This window comes from Chaetodon auriga, chromosome 19 (assembly GCF_051107435.1).
Source record: "Chaetodon auriga isolate fChaAug3 chromosome 19, fChaAug3.hap1, whole genome shotgun sequence".
Classification (NCBI taxonomy): domain Eukaryota; kingdom Metazoa; phylum Chordata; class Actinopteri; order Chaetodontiformes; family Chaetodontidae; genus Chaetodon; species Chaetodon auriga.
Genome location: NC_135092.1, coordinates 5053569 through 5072402, shown reverse-complemented (window position 1 = coordinate 5072402; position 18834 = coordinate 5053569). Strand labels below are relative to the sequence as shown.

The window sequence follows — 18834 nt, the reverse complement described above, 5'->3', positions numbered from 1 at the left end:
CAGTTCATCCACCATTAACAAGGCAGCAAAATACGCATCAAATGTCCTGAATAAGAATATTGTTTCTTTTAAAAAAATCATTTAAATCACTAGGAACACAATGATATTTTAATGTTAATATTGGCTGCTGGTAGGCATGTTTTGACATGTTGTTTGGCCTTGAGTCTGAGTCACAGGTGGAATCCATTGTCAGTGCTCTGAATCCAAACTGACAACGGTGACGGTGCAACCAAAAAGAGTGAAAATGAAGATTGAAGCTAACTATGCAGCACAGTGTTGACTCTGCACTCGAACTTCTGATCAAATTCACATTTAGCTGGTCAACTACAGGTGGTCACCTGTATGATGAAATGTTAAAAGATCTAGTTTCCTAGTTTATCAACCACCAGGCCCCAAATTTGGATGACGATGTCTGAAGAGTTCAGTAACATAAACTAAGAGGAGATGTAAAACATGTATGTAACATGGATTTGCCATATGGTAGGAGGTCAGGGCTCCATGAGTCTCTATGTGAACTACACAGATGTGTACAGTGTTTGGACGAGGCAGTGTGTCGTCCTACCTGCTCTTTCATAATGTGGTTTCCATCCAGACAGCCTTTTTAATTCTTAAAATATGCTCTTTGTCCTGCGAGGAGTGGGCACGTAAATGTTCTGACAAAGACAAAAAGTAATATGCTTTTAGTCGCCATGGTTACAGTAAATGGTGTGACTCCGTCACTGAAACGTGGAGACAGACATGTAGTGAAATTCAGGTCATGTGCTAAGTTGATAATGGTGAGAATGGAACATGTCTGACAAACATGGGCCAAGTGGGAAAATGTAGGATGGTACACGTTAAGTGCATCCATTTGCAATCGTTTAGCCACTGAGGCCTGAAAGGACAGCCTCAACAGCACTTGTACATGTATGAAAGAAAACCAATTAGAAAGTACAAGGGCAGGTAGTGTAGATGCCCGTTCTGAGGTTGAGGAGAAAAAGAGCTGAGGAGGAGTAAACACAACAGAGAAAGCCAAAGAGGGGAAACATGTTTTATAATTAAGTCCAAAAAATTCAAAAACATTGATATGTGCAGAATTTGAAGTGTTTTGGGGCACATTGTGCTCAGATAGTACTGACAAACATCCAGTTATTATAGGGCAAATACTGTAGATGTAGAAAAAGGGACAAAAACAGCTAAATAACACACATTGCAACATAAAGATGAAGTAGTTACACAGGGTTATAGAATAATGCATGATAAAATAGGCTGGAATAAATAGTGAATGGATTACACAATGAATTATACATAGATATGGCCACATGTACAGCTATATTCTATAATGCACAGGGATAGTATTTTCAAGCTATATTGTAAGTAATCTATTACTCTTTCAGGCAGACAGGCAGAGAAATTAAAGTGCACCAGCAGCAGACACATATAATAAAATCCAAAAATCCAATAAAATACACATTAAAAAGTTAAAACAAACAACAACAACAACAACAACAACAACAACAACAAAACTAATAAAAAAAAAAGGATTTTCTGGAAACTTGTGATGGCCATTGGTCTTTAGGTCTTTGACTTTCTGGTCCTGTGTGGTGGCTGAGTCAAACCAGACAGTGATGAAAGTGGAGAGAACAGTGTTTGCCATGTAGGACTGGATCCAGCGAGGTTCGTCGGACAAATGGCACCCCAGGAAAAACCAACCGCCACCGCCTAACCGCCACCCCTCTGTGTCCGTGCGTGTGCGCCTGATATGCTATACGGTGGGGGAGGAGTGCTGGCTCGGCACCACAGTGTGTGAGTGATGTTGCCTGGAGTGTGAAGCTGCTTTGTTGAAAGTCGAAGAATCACTGCTCTGATTCAGACTCTTCATTCAGCTGCAGTGCAGTTTGAATTTTTGACAGTTTTCTCAAATTTGACTCTGTTTTTGATTGTTTTTTGTTTGACCATGAACAGCCAATGGATGAGTTCTTTGACTGAAGCTACAGACAGGGCTGCAAGACAGTGTGTGTGACAGGTCAGACAGGCCGATTTTGGTTTAGCTTTTTGTCCTTCAGTTTTTCACTTCATTTTTTAATGATTTTAGCTCATAAGCTATTATAGCTTCCTTCATATTGGACTCCATCAAAGGTTAGCACTGTCAACACAGGTTGTTATTGGTTAATGGCGCAAATTTGCAGATCAAAGTTGATCTAAATTCTACTAGATGTGAAAAATGTACTTACCTGATTTACGCTGCCCCATGAGCAAAGTCGTGGCGATACCATAGAAATTAACTGATTTTGATACAAGATTTCAACAATTTAGATGCTGGTGTGACCAGGAGTTATGGATAATTTTGCATATTCAGAAGTGAACAGCAACAATTTCATTTTCTATGGTCCAACTTTGGGATTTTTTTTTTTTTTCTGTATGCAAGAGAGAAGTAGTGGTGATCTTACTCATTGCTTTTTCTACTCGAAGCCACCACCGTCAGTGGTCCCTGTGATAGACTTAAAGTCCATATATTTGCCATTCTTAACCAATTACAAGTAAGGTTTCCTCAGAGATCCACACTGACACTCAAGCAGATGGCAAACAGCTCCATTCTGAGACCTGCCAAATTTTGTTCAACTTCTTCTTTTAGTTATTAGAACCAGTGGTGCCATACTGGGCATTTCTTACACACACACACACACACACACACACACACACACACACACACACACACAGACTTAACAGTGACCATGGTTGGCAATGACTGTAGTAAAATCCATTGTCATTGATATAGAGTCGCTCTGAGAATAATATGGTCAGTTCGAGGAAGAAGACAAGAGGAGAGTTGGATCAATTACCAGTGTGCAAAAGATTTGACATCTCATTTACTGAGTAGAGACAAACGAATGTTTTTTCCAGCAGTAACAGAGAAGATATAGACACAGATACTGCTGGCGCATGAAACAATTTTCCCTTACAATCGAAATCAATCAGAATTAGGATTCTCACAGAGGTGTTTATATGATAACTCAATAAAGTGAGTTCTGAAGGTGTCCTGCTTACATGCTGCACAGTCACTGTGATGAGACAGAAGGGCTCTGTCTAATAAAGCTGACCTCAATTAAACATCTAACATAGACAGATAGATTGCATGCATCGTTATCATTACAGTCTTCTTGGCCAGAGGTGGAGGTGAAAGGATAAATAAAAGGATGAAAAAGGAAACAACATAGTTAAGTCAAAGTGTTTGGAGTTTGCTTACTTTCATTGCCAGTTGACCAGTGAGCTGTTTCGTGGACTGAGTAAGTGGCAAAGTAGAAGGCTGACTTTTCCCTAACTGAGCTGTTTCAAAGTTTTTCCCACTGTGAAGTGAAGATTGTGTTATTTCCTCATGAATGGTCTGCTGGTTGGAAAGTGGGTGCCTCAAGGTGAAATTTTGACATTGCTCTCCTCATCAGGACTAGCTGTAGGTGTCAAATTATCAACAAGTCAAATCAGGATGTTAAATTCACTCCATTATATTCAATCCCTGCTGGACAGCCTGTTGAACATGTAATCATTGACTGTGTGGGTCCTTTGCCATGCTCCTGATCTGGACATGCTCATTCGCTGATGTAATATGTCAGGCTGCTGGTATCCTGCAGCTTGTCTACTTCACACTTTTATAGCCAAGGCAATCTTAAAAGACTTGATTCAGTTCAGTTCAATACTGTGCGTTCCCAAAATTATAGTCCAACGTACATGCCATTTGTTTAATCAAATGCTTACATACATCACATATGGAGACGTGTTAAGTATGTGATTGACAGGAGGAAGAGATGGGGACAGAAGTGCAGAGACATGCAGAAAAAGATGTACATTTGTAGATGTTGCAATATTTTCCAGCCATTTTTGGGGCAGCTGACCTGGATATTTAAAGCCAAAACATAACCTGTTCCTTACCCTAACCAAGTGGTTCTCACGTCTAAATCTAACCAAACTTTAATCATAGCCCTGTCACAACTTAAAATTGAGAAATGTGACGTTTGAACATAAAGAAACAAAGATTATACCTGTGCTTTGCAGAAATGTGTAATGCCACATTAAGTCTGGCGATGAGGTTGTTATTTCGTGTGAGCGTTCGGCAATGAATGAGTTGTGTGAACCTCAGAGTGATGGAAATGCAAAGGTAACACCACCTCTAATGAGATGACACACTGATCTTTCTTCAGTGTTTGTCCACCAGCTCACATCGCGGAACCTCCACTGAGTTATGATTGGTTTGTAAATGAGCTGTCTAAACACGATGATAATTCTCATTACCCACAGGTTTTAAAATGGCCGTGCTTTGTTATTCCCCCTGAGACGTCACACTGGCTGCTAATTATCTGCCATCACCGATGACAGTGTCTCCCACTTGATCACAAACAAGACAACTGCCAGAGAAATGTACACAGCAAAATATGTACACAGTAATTATGTTCCCATATGTACATTTTGGATTTGCGCATAAGACCACCAGATGGCCACATGTATAAAAGATTTGTAAGCACAAAAACCATGCATACACCATTTCTCACATGTAAATTGCTTTTCGTAAAAGAAAGAGAATGTGTGCAGCTCATTCACACTTCAAACCAGGCATATATTCAGCTTTCTAGAGATGGCGGAATGATATGGTGGACATGAAATATAAGATCATGTAAGCTTATAGTAAAACACTATTTTGGCAGTCCACACAGCAGCCTGTCATTCAAAGAAACATTTATAAACTTAACGCAAATTAAAAAATATATATATTTTAAGACTTAACCAGCATGACTACCACAGCATTCTGCAGCAACATGCCATGCCGCCTGGTTTGTGCTTCATGGGACCATCATATTTTCAACAGTTCAGTGACCCAAAATGCAACTTCGAGCTTCAATATGTAAGGGTTATTTGACCAAGAAGGAGAGTGATGAAGTGTTGCATCAGATGACCTGACCTCCATAATCACCTGATTTCAACCCAGTTGAGATGGTTTGGGATGAGCTGGGTGGCAGAGTGAAGGAAAAGCAGGCAACAAGTGCTCAGCATATGTGGGAACTTCTGCAAGACTGTCGGAAAAGCATTCGCCATGAAGCTGGCTGAGATACTGTGCAAAGCTGGTATCAAAGCAAAAGGATTCGAATTTAAAGAATCTGAAATATAAAAAAAATTTTTTTTTTGCTTGTTCTTTACTCATCATGTGCAATAAATGTACACTTTTGAATAACATATATTGTAACAGTATTTTGAAGATGATGGACAGAAACCGGGGTGATAAAAACATAAACCTATTCCTAAGCACATGGTATAACATTCAACCATAAAGTGCACTACATTTAACATTCAGCCTCAATGTGTGTGCACGCCACATGGTATTTTGCTATGACACCTACCAGGCACATCACCTCTCTAAGCATAGACATGGAAGATGGGCTCATTTGAGAGGGGACAGTTATCAGGCGGCATCTTGCCCACACAGCCACTGATAGCTGCAATCAGTAGAAGAAGGAAGAAGGGGACTCAAGAGGGCAGCTCGTCAGCTCAGATAAGGCCTTTTGTATCACCTCTGATTGAGTTGGAATACTTAGAAGATGCGCTGCAATGATAGGAATCTCAGCTAGTGTGCCGCCTGAGGATCTTCGCCATTTCGTATTCATGTGTGTGTTCGTAAGAGCGAGGGAGCGAAGAGAGAAAGTGAGGATGTTAGAGTGTTTGTGTAAGTCAAGAACTCGGGCTGGAAAATGTAAACACGACATGACTGATGGTCCTCCATCAAGAAATTCAATCTCACATCATGTTGGATAAAATGTGAATCCAAAATCAGGCGGCTTGGGATGAGTGATTACCAGTGACTCCATCAACACAGTACACATAAATCTTCTGCTTTGTTCAATTGACAATTGAACCCAACAAGTCAGGATTTACTTTGCCAGGGGCAATTAGGTGACTACAATTTTTCACTGGTCAGCCATTTTAATCCTGGCTGCAGGGATTTGCTCATATGAGGTTGAAAATATCATTGGATGGTGTAGAATTAAGATGTAAAATAATTCAAGTAAGTAAACAACTTTCATCTATTTTGAGTTCCACTGTTTGCTGGGGCCTTATTCTTGTGATTGTTGATGGCAGCAGCTTTTTGACTCGAAGCATGTCGGCGGTTTCCCAGAAATCTCTTTGGCATAATGGAGCTGTCAAAACGTCCGAGGTCCAACCCAGCTGAGCGTGCTGCAAGCACTCATATCCGCAGATGACCAAGGCCATCCTAATATTATCTGATGTTGTCATATGAATGGTTCATGGAGAGTTTCAGTCCATACCAAGTAGATTAATATTTTTTGTCATGGTTTCTCATAGTGTCTTATCACAGTTAGAGAAAAATGATAGTCGGACTTCTTTTCAGGCATAATTATGTGATTTGAACACTTTTGTATATCTTTCTAAACATGCCCAAAGTTATTAATCATTTAATTAAATTCCACGTGTAGTGTTAAGAAAGTATGAATGAACAGAGAATACAGAGCACACGGGTGGGCTCACACGCCATGGAGCCAGGGAACTCCTTAGGTTACACCCGGCAGAGCTGGAAATGTGAAGAGAACAATCTAAGTGTTGTTTGGATGAATGGATGGACATTTGGTTGGATGGATGGATGGATGGATGGATGAATGGTTAGATCAAAATATGGATGGTTGGTTGGTTGGTTGAATGGATGGATGGATGGATGGATGGATGGATGGATGGATGGATGGATGGATGGTCTCCATTTCAAAGCTGCTGCCTGTGTCAGCTCAGTTTCCAGCTCCCACCCTGTTCCCACATCTGTGTGAGCTATTTTCTCCCAGTTTCAAGTCAGAACCCAGCTGCTGATCATGGGGCTCTGCCTGTGGGTGGAAAAAAAGCCTCATTTTTGCCAAAGAATATAAATGTCCGAAGGCTGTGTGGGAAGGCTTTGCTTGTCCCCCAAAGCTTCTGTCTCTCTGAACCTCATATGGAGAGAAGGTATAGTTGGTATGGTGGGAATTCAGAGGTCTCTAAAAAGTAGCAAAGGCAAAAGCACTGAAAGTCTATAGTGACAGTGGCAGCATTGTAAGGCTTTAGTGCTATTTGCTATTTTTAGATGGTTAACACTAAAGCAGGGACAAAATAAAATAGTCCAGAGTTTGACAGTGTGTCATGGGGGGGGGGGCATGTTGTTAGCTAAATAAAAAAAAAAAAGTTTGCTGTATGTATGGACGTTTCTGTGGAGAGTTCAGCTGGTTAAATGAAGAAGCTCAAAGAATGTGGCTTCCTTTAAAGCCCTCTAGACAAAGGAATACACTACATGGAAACTTAAGTGAATGCTTATGTACTTTTTTTTTTTTCTTACAGTACTTGCTAATATTAATGGCATTTTCATTCCCTATTATAAGGTTTGACCTCATTAGAACCATTGATCATGGTTACAGTCTTATACTCTCACCAGGGGATGGTATGGATTGGACTAAGAAGCAACTGTGTGTTCATAATACATAATAAAAGACCATAGAAAAAGCAGTTCCTGTCTGAAATAACTATAATGACAACTTACTTGATGCAAGCAGCAAAGTTGTTCACAAAGAGACCATTAGAAAATGTTTTGTTAACTTTCTTGTCAACCTTTTCAATGGGTTGATTAACATATCAAGTATGGTCAAGATTACTTTAGGCAAACATTCCCTTGTGGGCACGATTTGCATGTTTCTGTCTTTTGGACTTTAAAAGTCATCCCAGAGTACAATGTAAAAATGGTGGTAAAATAGTTTACAGGACCACAAATATCCCAGGGTGCTAAACACTCATTATGAGTTTGTTGACCAAGGTCAGGAAATTAAATGTGACTCAGGATTTCAGCACATTATACATTCAGTAACAAAGTGATGTCAGTAAAAAACTTCAAAGCACAATTTTGCTTTTGCTTTTGGTCTATGTCAACTTTACTGACATTTAGTGAGAGTAAATATTCACTGTTTGCCAAAGGTAACATTTTGATTTTGATACTATTCTTTCAAAATTACTGGTGGCATGGCATGGCAGATGATTATGAATACGAGGAATTATTTGCACTTATTTTAACAAAAGACTAAAGACTGTAATCACCTAATCAGCTGGTTAAAATGCCTTGTCACACCCTCCTATCAGTTCCACTGTGTGAGATTTATTGAATGTGGTTCTTGTATTTCTCAGACTAAGACATGTATAATGGCTTAACAATTAGAATAACACCAGTTTATGGGTTAATGAGTTCATTGTGTGCATAATGATTACAACAAGTGACATGATGCAGGTGCTAATCAAGAACAACAGCATGTGCACATGTTTAAAGGACACAGGAGTCACTTAAAGGCAGCATTAGGTTTCCTTCATAACATGGACGGAAAGGAAAAACTGTTTCAGTTGTGAACCAATTCCAAATTGTCTGAGCCATACGAATCGTATGCCTCTGAACTTATCAGTTCCCTTTATTGATACTGGTGTTGCAAAATAATGATGTCAAACTCATGTATCAACACTACTGGAAACCTCATGGCGGAAATGGAGGAAGAAATGACAATGGTGCTCATCGTAATGTCTGTAAAATGATGTCCAGAAAATGATTTCAGGTGGTGGTGGGAACAGCGGCAATATGTTGAAACGTCTATCTAGGCAACATGGGCTTAAATTCCAGGAATGCCATGTATTTGACATGCTGCACACGAGCTTGCCGCACTGCTTCCCAACTGGGTAAGGTGCCCATTACATATCCTCTGTTATAATAACAACAGTACCATGAAGGCAGCTGAGCAGATTCTCTCTTTGACTAAGTAAACCTAATGAAAACTCATCCAAAAAATTAGCTCCCAGACAGAAAAGTCCTTTCATGCCTGCTGCACACTGAGGAATAATAAAACAGTTGCATTGATGCTAAAAACGTGTTATTAATTTTTTTTATCAGAGTGATTAGCAAAATTGATTATGGCATTGATGTCATTAACATCTTATCAGTTCCTCTCCCTGAATAGTTGTTGCTGCAAATTACTTGTGAGACCAGCAGGGTGTGAAACTAGAGGCCATAGTTTGTGTTTAGGTGCTTAATATAGATCTTTGATTAGCAAAATTCTGTTTTTCATACATTTTGTGTAAGCATAAAGTAATTTGCACAAGCTATAGAGGCGTTCTAGCCCCTGAACAGGAACTGATGAGACAACATCAGTGATCAGTGTCATCTTTAAATTGTAATCCTTAAGATTTAAGTCCTGGCTGATTAGGTGACATTGGCATTGGTTGTCAAGTGCCATTTAATAACACAGCAAACACTGACAGAGTAGTTACTTTGTCAGAAATGCAGTAGAAGAGACTGTTTCCAGTGGTGCCAAACAAATACAAATGTGCTATGATTGCAAAAGAGTGCACGGCAAACCGTGAAGCTGATATTAATGAGATTCAATGAGTTCTTCTAGGTTATATACATACATCGTCTCTGTGGATTCCTTGTGCATGTGAAGGTGATTTGAAATATATTGATTTTCTATCGCTAAGTATATGACAACCATTAATAGTGCCAAAAACTGGGTTTGATTTGAATGTTTACAACTTGCAGATGATCTGTTGTCTTCTTTGTTGTGCAAGGAAGACATCAACCTCTTCTTCACATCCTGTACCTTTGTGAACTGATGGAAAGTGGTGCATGGTGAGGTTGAATACTCAAGCACTGAAGTCCATGTAAAAGGCATAAACAAGGATTGACAAAAGCCCATACATCTGTCTGTGGTATTTTCCTAGACTGTCTCCAGGTTTTGCAGGCCTTTAAATGGTTGCAAGGATCTAAAGAAAAAGAATGATTACCTGCCATGAAAGGCTTTATTCACTGGAAGAAAGCCTGACCTCTTCCTAATCTCGCAATGCCACAGTTCCTGTCATTCACAGATCCCTGCTCATTTGTGCCTTCTAGACATTTCTGCAGTAGGAAACAGACTGCATTACCCACTGCTACCATCTGCCAGTTTGCACCGGCCTGCCATGGGTTAGCAGGTTTCATATTATAGAGAAGCTCACATGACTACTTCCATATGGAAAAAAAAAAAAGAAAACTACTGGAGCGATCTTCTCCAGCCTTCCCTGAATGTGTTCATAGACAAACCTCTAACACATAACTTAAACACCTGTCTGGTTCCTGGAAGTCATTCAATAAAATCAAAAAGTCATAGGAACATGTGACAGTAATTAAAAGAGATAGTTAATGTAACACAGAGGTGTGTGTGTGTGTGTGTGTGTGTGTGTGTGTGTGTGTGAACACTTGTGAACCAGTAGGTGTTCAGGATTTATTTATACAGTGCTCAAGTCCTGGGGAGAAATATCTCATTCAGTCAATTAAAATCAACCCATTAAAGGTAATTGGGTTGGACTGATATGACAGTATGGAACTTTAATTAAATATCAGACATCTCTGATAAGGATAATTATATTCCTATATAATTTCACAGCTGCAGATAAAATAGGATTCTAATTAGCATAATGAGGATTAAATTAATGAACATGCAGCACAAAACAAAATGATGTATACTTTTTGTTTAATTCAAGGACAACAGAGGAGAATTTTGGTAAATGTAACCAGAAACAAGTCTTACAATGCATATGCTTTGCATTTGATGACATTTTTGAACCATCTCTCTGTGCTTAGAATGTTCCTACAAGTTTAAATTATTATTATTATTATTCCGAGATGCATTTTTCCAATTTCAGAAAACATAAAAAATGTCCATGACTCCTAGAGCCCAACCTGCACATCTTCAAATTGTTTGGTTTGTGGCACCAACAGTCCAAAACACAAAGCAATTCAGGTTAAAATTATACAAAACCAAAAAAAAAAAAAAAAAAAAAAAATCTTAACGTAGGAGAAGCTAGAAATGGCAAATGTTTACATTATTGTGTGACTTATTGTGTCAAATCACACAGCAAATACAGTCAATGATAGGATATGAGCAAACAACATCTTACTATTGTACGTGCTCGAGTGTGGTTTGGAAATGTTCTGCTGAAATATGGGAGGATTTGGACCCAGTAGCAGACACCCAGACAGGAGGCGAGGGTAAAATAGGAATTTATTGAGTGGATAATGAAGGGAGACTCCAGGTATGAAGGAAACTCAAGGCACTGAGGTGGAGAGCAGCTCAGAGATACGCTGGAGCACACAGAGCTCAGATGGTGTGAGCTCAGCATAGAGGGCATGTGGTGGTGGAGGAGGCACAGGTGAAACTAGGTGGTGATGGACTAGAGGCTTGAAGTAGGTGGAGGCATGACGCTGGAGCTGGAGATCAGCGCAGGAGAACTCACTAAGCACAAAGAAACAGACACAAGAGATCAAGCACTGGTAATCGACACAAGAGAAACAAAATATAAATATAAACTTCTACTCGCAGGTAACTCTGCTACTAAGCATTGGAAACAATCTGGCAACGAGTCCTCTGCAGTCCACAGTCTTTATACTGTGCTTGATTGTGATGAGTCCCAGCTGTGTTGGAGCCAACTCCCAAAACACCTGGAGAACCACGCCCAGCCTCTGCCAAAGAAGGAAACAGGAAACAAAGCCCCACACCTCCACAGTACACAAGAAAATACCAGAATTTCCCAAACCAGTCTGAGCCTATAGACATGCAAGTAGCTCTGGGAGGCTGTACTTTGGCATAGCAGTGACTTGAGCCAAATGCTTATGTCAGCATGCTAACATGTTCATGATGCCAATGCTAAGATGCTTGTTAAAACAGTGTAATGTTTACCAGGCTCACCATCGTAGTTAGTGATTTCTAATGCTAATACTAATGCTAATTTGCTAATCAGCACTAAATACAAAGGAGAGCTGAGGCTGACGGGAATGTCATTAGTTTTTGAGGTATTTATGGTAAACCAAAGGACCGGACAAACTTAAATTTTGATTTTGATTAACCCTCATTGAGAAATACAAGCAATTATTTAATAGTAACATATTCATTAGTTGTCGAGACATTTCACTCAGAACTGTAAATGTGGACCTCGTGGTGAGGAAAAGTTAGGGGATCTCTAAAGTCATCAGGATACGTTGTCATTCAATCCAGCACGTGTAAGTTAGATATTTCACTGGATAAGTGAAAATGTACTGCTGCTACGCTAGCAAGTTCACTTGTCTGCGTAACAGTTGACTTAGTTGGCCCAAGTCAACCTCTGGGTCTCTGATGATGACTTCTATGGTGTGTTTTACTGCCACAGAGGAAATAAATCCCTGACAAGTGAGAATGAGTCAAAACTAAATCATCTGTCAAGCAGATGAGAATTAGTGGACAGGGTGTGAGTGTGTGACTGAAGAATTAGCTGCACTTGAAAACACACCAACTACACAGATGTGCGACTTACATTTCACTTTTGCCTTTTAGGATAGAAAAGTCCTCAAGAGCTGATACAGTGTTACTCATCTTCAAGAAGTATTTTTCATCAAAAAAAAAAAAAAAAAAAAATCTGGCCACTGGGGGGCAGTGGAACCAACTTGTGAACACAATATCAACATATCATCACTTTTTAAGTTGATATGGTGAACTTGTTAGCAAACAGTGGCATACTTAGACATTCTGCTGTCATGAAGAAATATTTTAATTTATTTGGAATTACTAGGCACATGTTGTAGTTATGCTTGTGTATTATTGTGAAAGAGCAAAACTTTCAAAAATGTCCTTGCACTCCTCATATTAGTATCTTCTCCCAGCGGCTATTAAGATTGGTCATCATTATCGACCACAATCTACTCAAAGACCTTTGGGACTTCATCAAGACAATGTGTGAGACAGAAAAAAATATTGTCTGGTTTCAGCTTGGCTGAGGAGACCAAAAGGCGCCCAGATCATCCAATATGTCATTCTGTCTGACTGTGTCCAGACTGCAGCCGCTGCAACCACCACTGCATCAATCATCACATTCCTCCCGTCAATATAAATGCAAATCCTACAATCTGGTACGGCTGTGTGGATTATGACTTAGTAGTAGCCTGTCTGTGCAAAATGATGCTGTGAAAGGTCACCGGCTCATTAAGTTCGGGAGATTGCAAAGACCGGAACCACAAGCATGAGGGGATGAGCTGACTCGTCTGTACACTGTAAAGAGCAACAATATTGCCGGGCCTTTTTAAGATGTTCAGAGGTGGGAATGCTGCATCGGGGAGCAGCTGTATGATGTGCAAAATCACTTACAGTGAGGCAAACCCGCACAGGGGGACTATATGACCTTTTGCCATTTGATTTGATATTTATATACACTGGGAATGTAGTTTATTTTCCATTTTCCATCTTTAGCAGGACTTTATTTGAACTTCTTGATTTGATTTCTGCTGTTAACATATCAAGCTTTGTTAAGTTATTGTCAAGAAAATTCTAAAGCAGACGAATAGAATTCAAGTGGAGAAAACTGTCAGTTTTACAGTGGGAACGTGTTTGTATGCTTAATGAAAAGCACATGACAAAGAGCTGAAAATAGAGCTGCATATCTTGGTCAGATTACATATTACAAATTAGTATTTCACAACATGACTGGGCTTTGGATTAAGTCCCCTAGGGATGAGTGAAGAACACACACACTGAACACACATGCACAAATGACAGGATGGTTCTAATTTCAGGACTTATTTTAACCCAGTTTCCATGTTAAGAAAGGAAAAGGAACCATGAGTCCTGTACTCTGCTGGTCATTTACACTTTATTTAGCTATGATAATATATATATATATATATATATACACATACAACATTTTGGTTGGGAAATGTCAAGTAGACAATAATTTGTAGCTTATAAATAGAGTGACTGCCAGTGACCGTCAGAGTGCAGGATTTATGGTTCCTCTTCAGTTTATGGAGTTTTTGTTTCATTCAGTTTTCTCAAAATGATTTTAGATCTTTTTGAGACACTGTCTAAATGCAAACCAAGTTTATGAACTGCAAAACGAATCATATTCCCATCAGCCTCAGTCGAGATGCACATTAGAACGCTAACATTAGCATTTGGCTCGAAGCTCCGTCGTGCCTAAGTACAGCCTCACAAAACCACTGCCATGCCTCTTGGCATGTAACAATAGTCCAGAGTCTCACCTCAAAACTGGACATGCTACATAGTGGACACATTATTTCTTAGCATTGGACACAAACTGTGAGGTATGGAATCATCCAGGAATTAGCAGGTTTCCATTATTTTCCAGAACAAGATACCTGGACAACCGGTGACTCTCTGACCTTCCTCTAGTGCCAATGTCAAGTCAAACATTTGCTTGAATACTACTTTGTTCTATGACACTCAAATCTCAAACAATAATTGCCAGATTTTCATGAAATTTGCTGTTGATAATCCTCCACCCGAGAGGACGACTACACACCATGAGCTTCCTCTGGCAGATTCCTAAGAGATCACTAAGCTAATTCATGCTCTGGCGAGGTTGACCGCTTTTGATTATAAAGATTGTGTGTCCCTTGATCCATGACCCTCAGGACGGGCTTCATTTCATTTTAAGGCTACAGAGGCAGTCTAGTTGTAGTCTACATACACACAGAAACACACACACACGCAGTGAGATTGACACATCTGTTCCGGACTTAATCTAGTGGTGGCTAAACTCCAACCTCAATCAAATAGTCCATTTAAATGGCAGACCTTTCTCCACTCCAGGGATAATTACCCCCATTATTCTATTGATAAAGTGGCACCTGAAAAACCCTTTAATGTTGTGCCCTCTTTGTATTTTGCAGCAGCAACACGCCTCCCATGCTGCATAAAGCAAAAAAATTCTTTTAAAAAATGGCTGTGATGACTGTGTGGGCACTGGTTCAACCTCCAGAAAAACAAAAAGTCCACCTGTGTCAAACTGCAGTAAAGGAGCACAAAACTCCGCTCGCTGCTTCTCTGAGTGCTTTTAAAATTTCAATGCAACACAGTCCTCATCGTCTATTGTACTCTCTAGGACTATGAATATCAAACACAGAAAGGAATATGAAGTCATTCCTCACATATTACAGAAGTATAAGTCTTGTTATTCATTCATGCGAGCCCCTCCTTCGCTGCCCTTCCACACAGAGGTTTCAGTGGCACGGTAGCCATCTTCATTTGTTTTGCAAACTAATTCAGAGCTATCAGCGGCCAGGTCGATTAATTAGGCAAGCGGTCGGGAGCAGAGGGAGTTTGTCACAGTGAGGTCACTGCATGAGGTGTCCATTATTCTCATCTCCCACTGAGGTGCATGTAAACCTCTTACTGTTGGCCTTCATCAGTGAAAACACTGACCCACAGCAGAAATGTCTGAACATCACTGTGCATTTAAGGATTTTGTGCATTTTGAACAGCTGGAACCTCAAGTTTTTTTTTTTTTTACTGAACAATTATTAAAATAACTGTTGATTGATTTTTTTATATTGGCTTATCAGTTCATAAATGAATTATTTCATTACTGAAACACATTTTCATTGAATCCTCTCATAAGCATGCAGAGCAAAATGCAAAACTAAGTAGCTTTAATGTTACATGCAGACAGGTGAGTCGTTGAGACTGAGGTTGATGTCCCGCATCCTGGTGAAGGGGGTGAAGTGGGAGAGACATTGTTGTAGATTTGTCTATTGGCCTTCTTACTAATGTGTTCAGCAGTTGCAGCAGCCACAACTGTGACACACAGTTCATGGTGGTAAGGAAGATATTTTAAAACTCTCAGCACCCAACAGCCACAATGTGCATCAAAAAATCACACTCCTTCTTAGAGTCATAGCTCCATTGATCATTATGTGTAATGTACATAAATGTGTTTAGAAATCATTGAAAAAAGATGCACTTTATAACCACAGAACTTGCCTGAGAATCATCACATTTTCAGTATCAAAGTGATCCAGTGGTAGTGGTCTGTGTGTCGATTAGTACACTGAGTAACTTCTCAGATTTTAAGTCGGTGTTGATGTTTTTAATATTTAAAGAAGAACACAATCAAAGAGGTTTGAGTGCCTAAACAGAACCATCTTAACATTAATCAGGCTTAAGTGAACATGCTGCAGACACATTTAGTATCAATATTTTGAGATTGCAAATATTCAATGAAGAGGTTTGATCATTACATTGATGAAAAAAATCTGTGGGACTACATTTCTTTCAAAATGTATTTGCTGTTTCAGATCAGTCATACACAGAGGTAATGCTTTGGAGACAGTTTATTTCAAGAGTTTTCTTCTGTGATGCTGCTGGGCGCCATCCCAAACCTTAGACCAAGCTGACTTTGGTGCTGTTTAAAACCAAGATACACTCAGATTTTTCTGAGATTTTTTTTAAAGTCTTATTTATTATTTAATCCCCTGTAATATTCCCAATATATATTGTTGGAACTCACACTGGGCTAATGCTATAGAGGCCAATACAAGGATGTTTTTAATGACTTCACTGCATTGAATTCACAGTCTACATTACAAATGAACATGCTGCTCTCTTCTGGCTTATAATATGAACTACAGACAGCTTTTAAAAAGCCACAGCTGGATAATTGAATCAATAATAATACAGAAAGGACAAGTCAAGGCTCTGAGCATTATTGTAAATTCAAAAGCACAAATGGTGAATCTTGAAGCTTTAACCACCACACCACAGGTTCAACTGTGTTTTTGACAAACTGGTAGACTGGTGAATCTGTCGCACTCCACAAAGATGCTAATTTGTTTCCGCCTTCATTCACAGCTCTTGGCATGTTTCTTTCCATCCTTCGATAGAAACACTCCTGCGCAAAACTGCAATCTCTTTTGTCAAGAATAACTTTAATGAGTGAATTCATGAACAGCAGTTCAGCTGCACTTCTACTTATGATTTACAGAAATGTAATCATCAGTGTTGTTGGATAATTAATGCTATAAATTCAGAATAAGCATATATTTACATAAATCAATGAAGCTGATGACGTCAAACATTAACTGTACTGTGTTTGTACTGTTCATTTGAGTATATGACAAAAAGGATCATCAAATTATTTGTGATCCCTATTTTTGACCTTTTAGTCACCTTACCGTAGCCTCACATCCTTCATTAAAGCACTCCTGATTGATTCAAACTCCAGTCTAGAATATGGGGACAGGACAATTAAACTCTGACCTGTCTGAACACCTAAAGACAAGCCAAACAGCAAATAATGTCTGGATTTGTATTGATTGACAGGCCAGTGAGAACAAACCTTGTCATTAGCCAGTGTGGGTGGTTTTTGGGACATTGTCTGATTAAATGTTGGGAAGCAGAAAGATTCTCTCTAGTGCTAATGCTGGTACACTTTGACAGGAAATGAAACACATAAAAAGCCTATTTTTGCTTCTGTTGAGGGACAGGTGTATAGTAAAACCATCCTGGAATGGATCTTTGACAGACCACAAAGTTGTATGTTTGTCAATAAAAATGTTCTCGCTGCAAGCTATGGACAATTTCTGGGATCCTTTCTGATCGTTTGTCTGAGCGACAGACTGATTAAACCACTTTCACGTTCTCTTTGCAAGGGCTCTGAGGACTCTAACAACATTTTATAAGTAAGTTTTTACACTTTTACTTTTTAGTCAAACTTTCTGCTTGCTGACAAAACAAGGCCCTTAATTCCAGCACAACATGACATGGTCAGTTCTACTCCATCATCTGGCCTCAGCCCCCGCTCTTATCATCAGTCACAGTATCTTTGTGCTGTTACATTACAAATACACTGACATTTAAACTTACCATTACACTAATCACCCTTTATATGAAAACCTACACCTGTTATTTTGCCCATTCCCGCCCAGCTGTCAAGTTGCCTTTTCCCTCTCTGTAGGTTGAATGAATAGTCCAACTGATTATGTCTGAGAAAGATCTGGTCTAGCAGTGTCCACCTAGATCTGCAGTGGACTTCATGTAAGGTGCAGTTTTGTTTCATTGCCAATAAATGTCACCATAACGATGGTAAGTCTACAGCAGGTGGCGGTAATGCGCTACATTTGGCTCCAGTCCACCAAGCAAAAAAGGACCAGCTAAATCAGAAGCTAATCTAGCTAGCCTCAACATGCTTGTTACCAGCCTCAGCATACTAATCACAAGCCAATCCAGCAGGCATCATACTCATAATAATGTCAACTTACCTTTAGTCAAAGGTTTGAAGTGAAGAAAAAAATGTCATGAGGGTTGAGACAAGAGCTACTGATTTTCAGATTATCAACAGTGTCACTGAATAATAGTTTATTGTCAACTCCAACAAAATGGTGATCTATGCTTCATGAAAATATCACACACTTCATTTCTTTACAAATTCCAGTGGTTTGTTGTCCCTGCATCCAAAGCCAGCATGTTGAAGCAAAACTTTATACTTTCCTTCTTGGAACATACATAACAACTGATGTACATTTAGCTCTGCATTGCAAGTCAGTTTCTTTGTTCCCTGTTTGGGTCCTCAAAGTCTAAATCAGAGAATATCGACTCTTAAAAGGGTCAGTTGTAGGTCGGTGGCAGGACCGATCTGTGAAAGCAAGCCATGAATTAATAAGGTACTTCTCTCCATTGGCATTCCTGTGTTCATCCTTCATGAATTCTGAAGACCTGTTCCTTGACCTAGAGGCTATAAGGACGACATATTCAAGAAGGATTCATTCCTTCATCAATAAAAGACACCAAATGTTCATCACCATCCATGTTGATTCACACTACACCCCAAACCAGGGCTTTTCATTAGCCATGGCAGGTTTCGCCGTTCATCCCAATCTAAACCAGCAGACACACATCCACCTCCCCATTACTAATTACCAGCCACACACACCCCACTCCTCCTTTACAGTTTCCTCCTTTGATACTATGTGGCTTGAAGAGACTTACTGCACACTTTGGCTTGTAA

The 18834-nt window shown here is 39.6% G+C and overlaps 1 protein-coding gene across 1 annotated transcript in view; it reads left to right on the top strand.

The window, feature by feature from the left end:
- The first annotated feature begins 2653 nt into the window (after positions 1-2653).
- The window catches only part of kcnv2a (potassium channel, subfamily V, member 2a), a 206224-nt gene continuing 190043 nt past the window's right edge, over positions 2654-18834 (top strand). Inside the window, exon 1 of the mRNA XM_076758208.1 lies at positions 2654-2708. The gene's annotated coding sequence lies outside the window, so the exon portion shown is untranslated. The remainder of the gene's footprint in view (positions 2709-18834) is intronic.